This window comes from Oncorhynchus masou, chromosome 15 (assembly GCF_036934945.1).
Source record: "Oncorhynchus masou masou isolate Uvic2021 chromosome 15, UVic_Omas_1.1, whole genome shotgun sequence".
Taxonomy (NCBI): domain Eukaryota; kingdom Metazoa; phylum Chordata; class Actinopteri; order Salmoniformes; family Salmonidae; genus Oncorhynchus; species Oncorhynchus masou.
In genome coordinates, this window is record NC_088226.1 from 9452958 (window position 1) to 9468988 (window position 16031).

General features: G+C 41.0%; 1 long non-coding RNA gene across 1 annotated transcript in view; it reads right to left on the reverse strand.

Annotated features, from left to right (window-relative positions):
- Positions 1–15729, reverse strand: part of LOC135555542 (uncharacterized) — a 52214-nt gene extending 36485 nt beyond the window's left edge. The window contains exon 1 of the long non-coding RNA XR_010457881.1: positions 15524–15729. This is a non-coding gene — a long non-coding RNA (uncharacterized LOC135555542). The remainder of the gene's footprint in view (positions 1–15523) is intronic.
- Positions 15730–16031: the final 302 nt, after the last annotated feature.

Sequence of the window (16031 nt, forward strand, 5' to 3'; positions counted from 1 at the left end):
TGTTTACATGCAATGGGATTACATCCAGTGTGTCCGTTAAACTGACGAGACCTCAATCACACAGGACTTCATCAATTATCACAACTAATCACCTGGGAAACTGAGTGCTGCTGTAGCAGTAGATCATCTGAATCTAGGTTACATCTTATGGACACATGGTTTGGAGGGAGTCTAAGACTACGTCTGTCAGTGTGTGTGTGTGTGTGTGTGTGTGAGTGTGTGTGTGTGTGTGTGTGTGTGTGTGTGTGTGTGTGTGTGTGTGTGTGTGTGTGTGTGTGTGTGTGTGTGTGTGTGTGTGTGTGTGTGTGTGTGTGTGTGTGTGTGTGTGTGTGTGTGTGTGTGTGTGTGGGTTTCATGTTTGAACCCTAGCTCACATGGGCAGAGTGAGGGAGGGCCGCAGGGTAAGGAGGCGATGGGAGAGGGGGCTGCTCCCCATCTCCCTCTCCTCTTTCATCTCTCTCTCCCGGCCTCCAACAACGAAGTCTTTCATTCGGGCATCTCTATGGCCGCCCTCAGACCCCCCCGAGGCCCCCACCCTTTCACGCTGCTTAATTCAATGTTCCGAGAAAAACTCATGATTGGAAAGTGACTCTCTTTTTTCTGTATCCACCCCACCACTCTCATCTCCCTGCTCTTCTACTGTCTGTGTTTTCCCCATCAAAATAACATCTGCCCTGATGCACAGGAACGAATGGGACACATCATCACCGGTGGCAACAGGATTGTGATATGGTCAGAGAGTGTGAGAGCATGGAGTCAATGACACAAGGGTTAAGAATAGGCAGCCAAAACACAGGTCAGATGTGTGTCTAAGGAGGGAGGGGGAGGGGAGAGGGCAGAATGGCAGGGTGAGGGAGAGAGGGCAGAAGGGGAGGGGGTGGGGGAGAGGGCAGAATGGGAGGGTGAGGGAGAGGGGGCAGAAGGGGGGAGAAGGCAGAAGGGGAAGGGGAAGGAGAGAGGGCAGAGGGGGAGGGGAGGGGGAGAGGGCAGAAGGGGAGGGTGAGGGAGAGAGGACAGAAGGGGAGGGTGAGGGAGAGAGGGCAGAAGGGGAGGGTGAGGGAGAGAGGGCAGAAGGGGAAGGGGAGGGGGAGAGGGCAGAAGGGGAAGGGGAGGGAGAGAGGGCAGAAGGGGAAGGGGAGGGGGAGAGGGCAGAAGGGGAAGGGGAGGGAGAGAGGGCAGAGGGGGAGGGGGAGGGGGGAGAGGGCAGAAGGCAGAAGGGGAGGGGAGGGAGAGAGGACAGAAGGGGAGGGGGAGGGAGAGAGGGCAGAAGGGGAGGGTGAGGGAGAGAGGACAGAAGGGGAGGGTGAGGGAGAGAGGGCAGAAGGGGAGGGTGAGGGAGAGAGGACAGAAGGGGAGGGTGAGGGAGAGAGACAGAAGGGGAGGGTGAGGGAGAGAGGGCAGAAGGGGAGGGTGAGGGAGAGAGGACAGAAGGGGAGGGTGAGGGAGAGAGGGCAGAAGGGGGGAGAGGGCAGAACGGGGGAGAGGGCAGAAGGGGAAGGGGGGGGAGAGGGCAGAGGGGGAGGGGGAGAGGGCAGAAGGGGAGGGTGAGGGAGAGAGGACAGAAGGGGAGGGTGAGGGAGAGAGGGCAGAAGGGGGGGGTGAGGGGGCGGTAGAGTGACATGACGGGTGATTGATCAAAGGGATGGATAAAGACGACTCAAAACGAAAGATGAAGAGGAAAGACCCGAGGGAGGAATTGGCATCTTGCCCTCACTACCTGAGAGTCTTCCAACAAATCACGCAGTAGACCCAAGACCACTGCTGCTGGCACCACAGGCGATGCATGATCACATGAGCAAACAACCTGGCTTCTGTCTGTGGGTTCTACACGGGATACACATCAACACTCTTTGCAATTATTTTTATAATAACATATAACCTAGGACTGAATAACACCGATGATTAGGTGGGAGGGGGGGGGGGTCTTTCCTCGTCCACCTCATGCACTATGCTCTGGGTTTCTTTCAGTGATGAAGCCCAAATAGATTTCTAACTACACATGTAGTACGACCAAATAAGAGCAAAACAAGAACATAAAGAGAAAACTGACCAAACCAATCGCTCCGGCTGACCAAGAGGAACCTGCAGTCACGGTGCCTGGGTGAAAACCCTGGGGAAGGACTAAGCTAAATATCATGTGGCTGTCCATGGTACTGATTTCTGTGTGTCGTGTAGGGACAAAAAAAAAACATGTTGACTCACCCTACTTGTTGAGAAATGCCAATCCTCCTCTCTTTCATTTTGCCGAAACAATCAATGACTGTCATACAGTACACACTTTCATTTTTTGTTGTCCTAGGCTACCTGGCTAAAACGCTTGCTCGCTAGCCCAACTGCTTTTCATGGCCAATGCTAACTAAGCTAACATTAGCCTTCTACATCTAGCTACATATTGACCTTCCATCCTCTCAGTCCAGGGGAACAATGTATAAAATTATGGTTGGATCAGAATCTCCATTATAATCCTTGGCCAATAACGAGAATGAAGTAAAACCACAAGTCCAAATCACTATCCTTGTCCATGGCTAGTTTAGGAAAGGGACAATTTTAGCTAGCTAGCCAACCGCAGGACAACAGCACAAGAAGATGCAACAATAAAAAACGTTATCTGTCAATGACATTTGACTTGATGTGATGTGATTGTTGTGAAGCCAAATCCAAACTGGCTTCCCTTGACACTGTTTTTGGTGCACCAGGACCATTCACAGTTGAGCTCACTCAGTTTAACTCAACGCTGATTGGCTATTATTGTATATTTTTTTAATCATGGGAGGTCAAATGCTCGCTGGCTTCACTGGCATCCAATGCTGTGGTGGTGGCAACAATGTCATACCCTTTTTGACCAGACAGCATCAGATAGATGGGCTACACATACAGAGACAGAGGGGCGCTGTTTTGCTCTCTCGGATGCCTTCTCTCCAGAGAGATAAATTCAGCCTCTTGCGAATTGAAGGAAAATTATGAAACACAGAGATGAAAGATACATTATTTGAACTTAAAAAAAATTGTATTAGTACATTTTTTGTGGAAGCCTGGCTTCCCTTGGTAACCATGAATACACACCACTATGAACATGAGCACATGGGGCGGCAGGGTAGCCTAGTGGTTAGAGCGTTGGACTAGTAACCGGAAGGTTGCGAGTTCAAGCCCCCGAGCTGACAAGGTACAAATCTGTCATTCTGCCCCTGAACAGGCAGTTAACCCACTGTTCTCAGGCCGTCATTGAAAATAAGAGTTTGTTCTTAACTGACTTGCCTGGTTAAATAAAGGTATAAAATAAAAAACATCTTAGACCATAAAATATACTTTTTTTAAAAGTTACTTTTCTCCTGCCATGATTGATCGACTATTAACTGCATGAACTTCAACTAATTGGGAATAAACGACTGCTTGAATGTCCTATTGTCAGAGCCTTCCTCTTAATTATCGTGTTAGAGGCTTCCTTGAAAGAGGTGGTTTCATCCCCACAATGTCAGACCAGTAGTCGTTCAAGGCAGAGACAGATGCAACCCTGCTACTTGGGCATGGGCCACGGCAATCAAAGTTTCATTCCCTGCTCGAGGCGTGTTAATTACGCGAGGTCGCGAGGATCACAGCGGGCGGGTAATTACCCAAATGGATGTGAAGCTTGTAGTCTAGGCAGAGGATGAGTCAAACACAGACTCCTTCTCACACAGTTTACTCTGTTATTAAGCGTCCCCTCCAGACCCTATCTGTTCACCTCTGTCTCTCGCCCCTCTTTGTCTCACAGGAGTCACAGTCACTTCAAAGCTGTCGTCGTGCTTGATGACTTTTGATTGACTTTTGACTTTTCAGAATGGGGATCATGGGGCTGAGCAGCCTTACTAACCACTGCCTCACAGCATGAGAATATGATCAGAGTTGTATTGTCATTAGTTCAACATTAGCCTTAAAATCAAGTGTCAACTTCCTCCACCCAGGACATACAGCAAATCAAACATACCTTTAAAAGCACAATCCAGGACATACAGCAAATCAAACACACCTTTAAAAGCACAATCCAGGACATACAGCAAATCAAACATACATTTAAAAACACAATCCACAAATCCACCATCTACTATTGATTAAATAGAGGCCTCATTACCTACAAAAGTGATTGCTCATTAACAGCAATAACTTCTGCCACAATATGACAGCTCATATATGAGCAATTGCAGATTGATAATCACTTGTCTGTACACCAGCTTGTGAAATACATAGCAGGCTTTTACACGTGTAAATATGTTGTGTATGGTTTGTGATTTGCGGGCACACGCAACAATTCAGCAAAACTACAAACGTTTCCCCTGATACATTCCTAGTTGGCTGGAAGACATGTGGTAGGAATATTGATCTTGTATAGGGACCAAATGGCCACGCCTGAGAGGGAAGCCAAGACCATACACAACTGAATATTTTCAGTGATGCAAATGACTCTGACCACGTTCCAGCCAGCACCCAGACAGCAACATGGCGACAAAGGATACTTTTGTTCTCTTCCAAATTCTTGTGCATCATTTTCTGCAAATGCCTGAATCTCCTCGTCCCTCGCCTCTCATTCCACTCAATTAGCATGTTTGTGTCTTACGCCCCTCACTCAGGGACGGATAAAACTTTCCAAATGTTATCACATAATATACACACACTATGTTATGTGGCACTGAGAAGGTGACGCAGAGAGATGGAGATAGTGGTGACAGGAGGTAAAGAATAGGTGATTGGTTTTGCTCCAGGAGACAGGGGGAATGGTTGGGAGGGACACAAGGCTCCATTGAATGTTTTCTCACTTACTCCTCATGCATCTCCCCCAGTTCTCTTCCATCTCCTCCTTTCTCCCACAGCTGCAGCAGTGCTCATGCTTTTGCATTAGAGGAGGGGAGGGGGAGCATACTGACAGAGAGGCGGAGTGAGGCTGAAAAGAAAGAGCGAGGGAGAGATGTGGAACGGGACAGCGGCCGTGGAGTGAACTGAAATTCAAGGAATAAAGAAAGTAACAGTTAACCTCAAGTCTGTTGTTTGTAAAGATGTGTATAAAGATGGCAGAATTGAGATACGATGTCATGTTTTAGCACGACCCACTGAGTTTGGAAACTATAGCGCGTGACATGGTTCAATGTGCCAATAAATCAGCACAATCTACCTTTTCGGTTTTTCAAATTGCCGGCTTCTTGAAGCTAAAAATGGGATCATGTATACGGTGGTAATTACCAAAAATTGTAGTGGAGAGCAATGAACAATACGTTGAACAATGTACGGTGAACTTAGCAAAACAAGGAATTTGTGGTGAGTGCATGTGGACCACCATATTTATGCACCTCTGCTGTTGTTCAATCTTTGCCCAATTACACCTGTTTCATGGTAAATACTGGGACTTTCAAAGGGTGCCTGGTTTTTGGAGGAAGTCAGTGTGGTGGAAAACAATGGCTCCATTCATACTGATATATGCAAAGTCTTTTTTGATAACAAATAATCTCAGCATGATTGTACTTGGGTCATTCTGAATCCATTGTCACTTCATGGTCATTATTGCCTACAATTGACCCTTGGTCTGGCAAGACTGACTTTACATCAATATATAGATAATAAAATACTGACTTTACATCAATATATAGATAATAAAATACTGACTTTACATCAATATATGGATAATAAAAGACTGACTTTACATCAATATATAGATAATAAAATACTGACTTTACATCAAATATATAGATAATAAAATACTGACTTTACATCAATATATAGATAATAAAATACTGACTTTACATCAATATATAGATAATAAAATACTGACTTTACATCAATATATAGATAATAAAATACTGACTTTACATCAATATATGGATAATAAAAGATAATAAAATACTAAAATACTGACTTTACATCAATATAATAAAATATAATAAAATACTGACTTTACATCAATATATAGATAATAAAATACTGATAATAAATATAGATAATAAAATACTGACTTTACATCAATATATAGATAATAAAATACTGACTTTACATCAATATATATAGATAATAAAATACTGACTTTACATCAATATATAGATAATAAAATATATAATATATAGATAATCAAAATGGATACTGACTTTACATCAATATATAGATAATCAAATATATAGATAATAAAATACTGACTTTACATCAATATATGATAATAAAATACTGACTTTACATCAATATATAGATAATAAAATACTGACTTTACATCAATATCTGGATAATAAAATATTGAAATAAAAGACAAAAGACTGACTTTACATCAATATATAGATAATAAAATACTGACTTTACATCAATATCTGGATAATAAAAGATTGATAATAAATAAAATACTGACTTTACATCAATATCTGACTTTACATCAATATATAGATAATAAAAGACTGACTTTACATCAATATATGGATAATAAAATACTAATAATATCTGGATAATAAAAGACTGACTTTACATCAATATATAGATAATAAAATACTGACTTTACATCAATATCTGGATAATAAAAGATTGACTTTACATCAATATATAGATAATAAAATACTGACTTTCTTCAAATTCTACAATGATAATAAAATACTGACTTTACATCAATATATGGATAATAAAAGGACTTTACATCAATATATAGATAATAAAATACTGACTTTACATCAATATATGATAATAAAAGACTGACTTTACATCAATATATAGATAATAAAAGACTGAATATATAGATAATAAAATACTGACTTTACATCAATATATAGGATAATAATATATATAATGACTGACTTTACATCAATATATATAATAAAATAATAAAATACTGATAATAAAATACTGATAAAATATATGACTTTACATCAATATATAGATAATAAAATACTGACTTTACATCAATATATAGATAATAAAATACTGACTTTACATCAATATATAGATAATAAAATACTGACTTTACATCAATATATAGATAATAAAATACTGACTTTACATCAATATCTGGATAATAAAAGACTGACTTTACATCAATATATAGATAATAAAATACTGACTTTACATCAATATATGGATAATAAAAGACTGACTTTACATCAATATATAGATAATAAAATACTGACTTTACATCAATATATAGATAATAAAATACTGACTTTACATCAATATATAGACTGACTTTAATAAAAGACATCAATATATGGATAATAAATACTGACTTTACATCAATATATAGATAATAAAATACTGACTTTACATCAATATATAGATAATAAAAGACTGACTTTACATCAATATATAGATAATAAAAGACTGACTTTACATCAATATATGGATAATAAATACTGACTTCACATCAATATATAGATAATAAAATACTGACTTTACATCAATATATGGATAATAAAAGACTGACTTTATATCAATATAAATATATAATGAGCGGCCCATGGATCAGACTCCCATACTCCCGGCCTCCTGCTTGGTAGCGCCGGTCATGTACGGAGCCTGTTCCCCTCCAGTGTCCTGTTGGGCGTAATTACGTTCCGTCTGCTGTCCATGACCAGTTGATCTCTTGGGCCCACACGTCTCCCTCCTCTGGTCATCCGGGGATTGGTCAGATGATGCGCTGTCTGGCTGGGAAGTACTGGTGGCCCACTTTGGCAAAGGACGTGAGGGTTTATGTTTCCTCCTGCTCGGTGTGAGCCCAGTGGCTCCGAGACACCTGCCCATAGGTAAGTTACATCCCTTACCCGTTCCACAACGACCTTGGTCACATCTGTCAGTTGATTTCTTAACAGATCTTCCTCTCTCACAGGGCAACTCCACGATCCTGGTCGTTGTGGATCGGTTTTCTAAGTCCTGTCGTCTCCTCCCTCTGTCTGGTCTCCCTACGACCCAACAGACTGTGGAGGCCCTGTTTACACATGTCTTCCGGCACTACGGGGTGGCCGAGGACATAGTGTCTGATCGGGGTCCCCAGTTCACTTCGACGGTCTGGAGGGTGTTCATGGAACGTATGGGGGTCTTTACCAGCCTTACCTCAGGTTTTCACCCCGAGAGTAACGGGCAGGTAGAGAGAGAGTCAACCAGGATGTGTAGGAGCGAACCATTAAGGAGAGCTCAGCATTAAATATAGATAGGTTTAGTTGCTAGGCTGAAGTAGCAAGGACGTGCACATTAAGATAATATGACACCCAGGCCATATGACACCCAGGCTGTACTCTATTTTTGAAAGAGTACATTAACCAAGACCATATGTACATTTATGACAGCTGGACGTACTATGGTCAGAAGGACAAAGGAAGAAGGATGGATGCAAGATAACTGATGACTGACACGTGAAACATAAGCATGCAATGCATACATTATTTGTAGGACATGAAAGGAGTTCTACCATCATTACAACCTAACCAAAAGCAGATATGAGCGTTAATGGGCGTGAACAAGCAAGCTCTGAGATGAAAATAAAATAATGGAGACAGGTCAACGGAAACTATTTTTATAAAAAGGGAGGGGACTCTATATGTTATGCAAAGACAGAATCTTATAAAGGCAGGACGACGGGTTTAGGCGCGTGGAGGAGACATGGGAGGCCGCTCGTGTCCATCTCCAATGAGCCGCGCGTCGTCAGAAAACCAGTGCGGACCGTCACCGCAGTGAGACCCCTGTGTTCGCACCGGGGGACCGGGTTTGGCTCTTGACCCGTAACCTGCACTTCCGCCTGCGCTGTCGGAAGCTGGGTCCACAGTTTGCAGGGCCATTTAAAGTCCTGAGGAGGGTGAACGAGGTATGTTACAGATTATAACTTCCCTCTTATTATCGTATTAACCCCTCGTTCCATGTGTCTCTCCTCAGGCTGATGGTGGCTCGTCCGTTCCAGGAATCTGAGGTGCGGGAGGCCCCCCCCCCCTTTGGACATCGAGGGGGCCCCGGCGTACATCGTTCGTTCCATCCTGGATTCGAGGCGTCGGGCCTTCAGTACCTCATGAGTGGGAGGGGTACGGACCGGAGGAGAGGTGCTGGGTTCCGGTTGCAGATATTTTGGATCCTGAACTACTGCGGGAGTTTCACCATCGCCAGCCGGATCGCCCTGCGCCTCGTCCATAATTCCATGTCTTGTTTTCATACACAACTGGTTTTCATTTCCCCAATCAATCTACTTGTATTTAACCCTCTGTTTCCCATCATGTTTTGTGTGTAATTGTTTTCATGTCTAGTGATGTTCGTTTAGCGCTTTACTTTATTGTTCTGTTTTTTGAGCGCGTTTGTTTTGTTGTGCTCCCAGTTTGGAACTATAATAAAGTGCGCTTTATTTATCATACTCTGCTCTCCTGCACCTGACTTCGCCTTCATACACATCTTGACATGACTTTACATCAATATATACAGTGGGCCAAAAAATATTTAGTCAGCCACCAACTGTGCAAGTTCTCACACTTAAAAAGATGAGAGAGGCCTGTAATGTTCATCATAGGTACACTTCAACTATGACAGACAAAATGAGAAACAAAATCCAGAAAATCACATTGTAGGATTTTTTATGAATTTATTTGCAAATTATGGTGGAAAATAAGTATTTGGTCACCTACAAACAAGCATGATTTCTGGCTCTCACAGACCTGTAACTTCTTTGAGAGGCTCCTCTGTCCTCCACTCGTTACCTGTATTAATGGCACCTGTTTGAACTTGTTATCAGTATAAAAAACACCTGTCCACAACCTCAAACAGTCACACTCCAAACTCCACTATGGCCAAGACCAAAGAGCTGTCAAAGGACACCAGAAACAAAATTGTAGACCTGCACCAGGCTGGGAAGACTGAATCTGCAATAGGTAAGAAGCTTGGTTTGAAGAAATCAACTGTGGGAGAAATTATTAGGAAATGGAAGACACACAAGACCACTGATAATCTCCCTCGATCTGGGCCTCCACGCAAGATCTCACCCCGTGCGGTCAAAATGATCACAAGAATGGTGAGCAAAAATCCCAGAACTACACGGGGGGACCTAGGGAATGACCTGCAGAGAGCTGGGACCAAAGTAACAGAGCCTACCATCAGTAACACACTACGCCGCCAGGGACTCAAATCCTTCAGTGCCAGACGTGTCCCCCTGCTTAAGCCAGTACATGTCCAGGCCCGTCTGAAGTTTGCTAGAGAGCATTTGGATGATCCAGAAGAAGATTGGGAGAATGTCATATGGTCAGATGAAACCAAAATAGAAATTTTGGGAAAAACTCAACTCGTCGTGTTTGGAGGACAAAGAATGCTGAGTTGCATCCAAAGAACACCATACCTATTGCGAAGCATGGGGGTGGAAACATCATGCTTTGGGGCTGTTTTTCTGCAAAGGGACCAGGACGACTGATCCGTGTAAAGGAAAGAATGAATGGGGCCATGTATCGTGAGATTTTGAGTGAAAACCTCCTTCCATCAGCAAGGGCATAGAAGATGAAACGTGGCTGGGTCTTTCAGCATGACAATGATCCCAAACACACCGCCCAGGCAATGAAGGAGTGGCTTCGTAAGAAGCATTTCAAGGTCCTGGAGTGGCCTAGCCAGTCTCCAGATCTCAACCCCATAGAAAATCTTTGGAGGGAGTTGAAAGTCTGTGTTGCCCAGCAACAGCCCCAAAACATCACTGCTCTAGAGGAGATCTGCATGGAGGAATGGGCCAAAATACCAGTAACAGTGTGTGAAAACCTTGTGAAGACTTACAGAAAACGTTTGACCTCTGTCATTGCCAACAAAGGGTATATAACAAAGTATTGAGATAAACTTTTGTTATTGACCAAATACTTATTTTCCACCATAATTTGCAAATAAATTCATAAAAAATCCTACAATGTGATTTTCTCGATTTTTTGTCTTCTAATTTTGTCTGTCATAGTTGAAGTGTACCTATGATGAAAATTACGGGCCTCTCTCATCTTTTTAAGTGGGAGAACTTGCAGAATTGGTGGCTGACTAAATACTTTTTTGCCCCACTGTAAATTATGTATTTCCGTTTTTTCTTTTTTCTGAATTAGCAAACAAATTAGCAAAAATTAGCCCCACTGTAGATAATAAAATACTGACATCAATATTTACATATTTACATTTACATCAATATATAGATAATAAAATATTGACTTTACATCAATATATAGATAATAAAAAACTGACTTTACATCAATATATAGATAATAAAGGCACACCTGTGCGTTACAGTTTACTTAGTTGCCTGGAAATCTTAGCCACAGGAAAAACAAGGATAGCAAAACATAGATGCATGCACATTATCATCAAAACTTTACAAGCAATCTGCAGAATATTATAAAGTATTTGTTTATGGTTGAAATGCTATTGATAACGGCAGGATTCACAAAATGGCATGCAATGGCAAATGAATGGTTATAGAATGCCACCAAAGATCCGGCAGGTAACTAAACTCCACTATTTTTACCTCAGACTCTAACTCCACAACCCCCTATCAATTTCCTTTAGATGTCCCCTCACACAATTGATGTAACTAGATTCTTCCCTTTGGCTAGCTAGTGTAGATATGAACCAGGACATACAAAGGGCCATTCATGGTGCTTGCAATACATCGACCCACACCCCTTCCCAGCACCACCACACCCCATCCCCTATTGCCTCCTCGCCCCATCTCTCTCTAGCGTTTTCTTCTGCTAACCCCCCGCCCCACCCCACCCCACCCCACCCTGCTCCCCAGCTGCATTGAAAGCCAGTCCAAGTTCTATCCCCCCTCCACTATTACCACCCAACCAACCTACTCCCCCCCATCACCACCAGCAACATCGGAAAAAAAAGAACACAAAAGAATAGGAAATTCAGTGGTAGGAACACAAAGACAGGATTCATGGCAAGCCACAGACACTCAAGAGGGGGACCTATTTAAGCGCCGCGCAGCTGCATCGATTTATTAAAAAGATGGTTGAAAAGAAAGGTCAGAAGGTCTCATGGAATGCTGAATTATTTTTATTAACCCTTTGAAGATTGCCTGACATTTTAATGAGCTTTAATCATTATTTATCACAATCAGTGAGGCATTTCTGTGAAGGATTCCATTCAGTCATTGTGATATGGTAAATGTAAGAAATCTTAAAGAGTTCAACTCTAGGAGTGCTGAGTGTCTGTGAACTTTGGTTCTATGACACATAAGTGTTAATGTGAAGTAGTGGACAACAGATACACTGGGAGTCTACGTTCGAAGTGAAGAGGGACTGTGTGATATCCTTGTGCTCACCTGTCAATGACTACATACAAGAATGGCGGTTCCATTTGTTTTCAAAATTGACTGGGGGGGGATCTCCAGCTCTTCAAATGATTGCAGCAGCTTTGACTGACCTGCTGCAATGGGAAATATTTGTGCACCTGTTGGATTTTGTACAGGTGCAAAATCTGTTACCGCCTAACAGCTTAGAGCAGATCACATATTTAAGAGTGGGTAAGCTGAATGTCTGGTCTGTGGGCCATATCAGAAATGAAAAGCAAACCCCAAGAAAAGTATGGTAAAGTTTGCAATCTGTAACTTTTCTAGTGGATTCCAAAATATCCATAACAAAGCCAGACACCAAACAACGTAGCTAAAAGTGAGAGATACATTTAAATGAAAGTAAATTACTTATTGTTCTGTAATGGACCTCTGTGTTGTTTGCCTAGTCCATCTTGTCCACTGCAATCCATCTTAGCTGCCATTGCTCAGTGCCAAAAATAGGATTATGAGGAGGAAGAATTTGGGTGTTTACTGGGCACCTTATTCAAGTGATGGATGACAGCAGAATTCTCCCCATCCCACCAGAAAATATGAGATCATTACACTATGTCCAGTCATTTTTTTTACCACTGACCTCTCTCTCCCTCTCCAGCTCTTTCTCTCCCCCTATCAGATTCTCTCCTTTTGTGAGAATGCAGGAATTCCCCCAGGAATTGTATCTGCCAGCACACAGACAAAAGGTCAACCCTTCCCTCACAGACACAAAATGATAAATACATTTGCTCTAGAAGATTCTGGTCTTTCTCTCTTCTTCTTCTTGTTCTTCTTCTATCTCTTAAGTGTTCTTGAAACAAATTTGATCCAGTCTAGTGCCACAGGATGTTGTTGATATCTGTCCCTGTTGTGACCAGGTTAATGGAAGAGCCCCCTCAGGTAGTGTCACAGTCACAGAACCATGAGGCCCACATTAGCAGTCTGCTTTGAGGGTGACCCCCTTACCCCCCTGGTCACAGACCTGAGTTCCAACTGTTTACCGTCACAACTGTCTATGGCTGCACAACAAACGACATCATCAGTGTCACATGGCAGTTCCCTGGCACCACAGCGGATTTATGGGAAACTCAGAAACTAAAGAGAAGGTTTCAACATGAACCACATTTCTATGTTGTAGGAAACATTTAGCAACATAAGTCACAGTAAAAAGCACTAAGTTCAACGTTTGTAGTGTCCATTTGTTTCTACATTCAGATAGTGATTTAAAATGATATGAAAGAGGTTTGTAAGTAGAAAATGTCCCAATACTGTGACATATTCCATTCTAAATTAACAAAGCTAAATAAACAAATAGCAAATAAATCCTCTTTATGAATTAACATATAATAAATGAATATTCAATAAGTAAGAGAAGTCTCATTCTAACAACTGTTCTTATTCCTTTGCCTCTTATTTTTTTATTTCAATCAATACCATCATGTTAACGATTTGTTCTATTGATAATTATATAATTTGACCCTATTTTTTACTTCTCTACATCTGTAAACGTCAATACATTACATACAGTTTAGCACAATATTCAAATACTGGTTCTAAAGACACAACAACAAAACAGAGCAAATATATTCACCATTTTACATTTTTAAAAGGTTTACCACAAAGTTGGACGCTGTTTTATCATAAAAAATGCATATTTATTAATTAACAAGCGAAGTCAGAGGGTGAAGAAGTTAGGCTTCTGTTATAAAATATATATTTAAAAAATGTGTCTGACATTAAGTTTAGTTATTTTGACAAAACATTTTCCAGAATATTTGATTTAATAATGATCTGATACTAATTTAGGCTTTCGACATAAATGACCTGTTAGTCGTTGTATGCAACCAAAATTGAAAAGCCACATTTGCACGACTTTATATATATTTTCGTTGCATCAATGCTTCCTCTAATATTCTGATAAATTAGTCCTAATGTAACATTGAGGAAAATGTATTTATCGTCTTATTCTGTCACGTTTGCTGCCAAAAACAATAGTCTGACCATTTTGTCCTACAACAAGCTCAGTAAATGTAGGCTACAATTATAAAGTATAACATACCATATCCTTGAACATATTTAAAGCAAGATTCCTTAGTTGATATATACATTTGTGGATGTAAATTAATTATATATATCCATTGATTGTTGAAGAATATAACTTACAATATATACGTTTGTTTTACTCCAATGTTTGTAATAATAATAATAATAAGTGATTGGATTCATATAGTGCTTTTCTACCAACTGAAGTACTCACGTGCTTTACGTAGTAAGGGGGAAAATCACCCCATCCACCACCAATGTGCGGCACCAACCTGGGTGATGCACGGCGACCATTTTTGTTCCAAAACGCTCACCACACATCAGCGTTCAGGTGGAGAGGTTAAGAGTGATGTATGCCAATTAGGAATGAGGTTGATGATTCGGTGGCCATGATGGAATGGGGCCAGGTTGGTAGATGGATTAGACGCGGAGTTTTCACAAGAGTTTAACTAATGGTGAAATTACTTATTGTTAGGCCTAAAAGCAAACCAACAAAAACAAATCGCATTGATAATAGTTAACCTGATGTTATAAGAGAATCGATTATAACGATATAACCATGTCTAACTATTCCGAGTTATTTTGAACAACGACCTTCTATTAACCTACACCAATCGTCTAGGCTACTAAATGTTTACACAATTAATTAAGAAACCAGCTAAATTAAACTTTAACATTAGGCTAATCAACCAAATTGCATGGAAGCATATTCTTTGTTAAATACATAATTTAATACATTTTTTCTTTTGATCAAAGATTATAATTTGCCTAGAGGAGAACATAAAATGTAATGTCATGACGGTGCATTTAAAATAAATATTTAAACAACAACGATTCGACACATGCGACCACAGATATGTTCATCTGGCTTTTCTCTCCCTCTTAATTCACTTCAATAAATCACAACACAATCACACACAAATGCTGGTTCCTTACGGGATATTGATTTCGATAAAGAAACACTAACCCCGTACATGAAGTGTATCTTTCTGAACTTTTTGCATTACAACATCCTTAGCTTATAACAAAAAACGTATAATACATAATAGACAACACTGAGGCTCAGAAATTATACGAATCACACTTATTTCTCAAATATTCGCGCCTTACAAAATGTAGGCTAAATATTGACATGAAACTAGCAGTAATAGGACTGTCTTTTCACCCCCAAACACCATGAATTCCTGATGTTCTCCCAATCTTTACTGCACACTCACAAAAACTCACTTCAATGTTGCGGCCAGGCCACAAATCCTGAAGGACCAGCCAGTCCACCGGAGTTGCATTTTAAATTTCCCCCTCTCAAGAGCTGGACAGTGCGACAGAGATCCATAAGCAAAGTAGAGGTCTTGGAGCATTTCCCCCTATATGTGAGCGTTTGCTGAGACCCAGACAAAGAGACGCACTAAACGGAGACATGACTTTTTCTCTTTTTCTTTTTCATATACACAGAACTGTTTTTTGTTCCTCATTTTTTCATTTTAAGGGGATAATGGAAGGGGGTGTTCGTTTGATCACATGATTACAATTCACCTGAGATAAAACAAAGGGCGCAAAGAGAAGAGGAGAGAGGGAATGAAAGGGCGAGAGAGGGAGAGAGAACCAGACAGAGAGATTCACTCATGGTTAGGATTCCCTTATCACAGTCAACATTCATGGATAATGAACAAATAAGTGATTTTTTGGGATGAGGGGGTAGTGTCGGGAGAAGGAAATACAAGGGGTCATTGTTGAA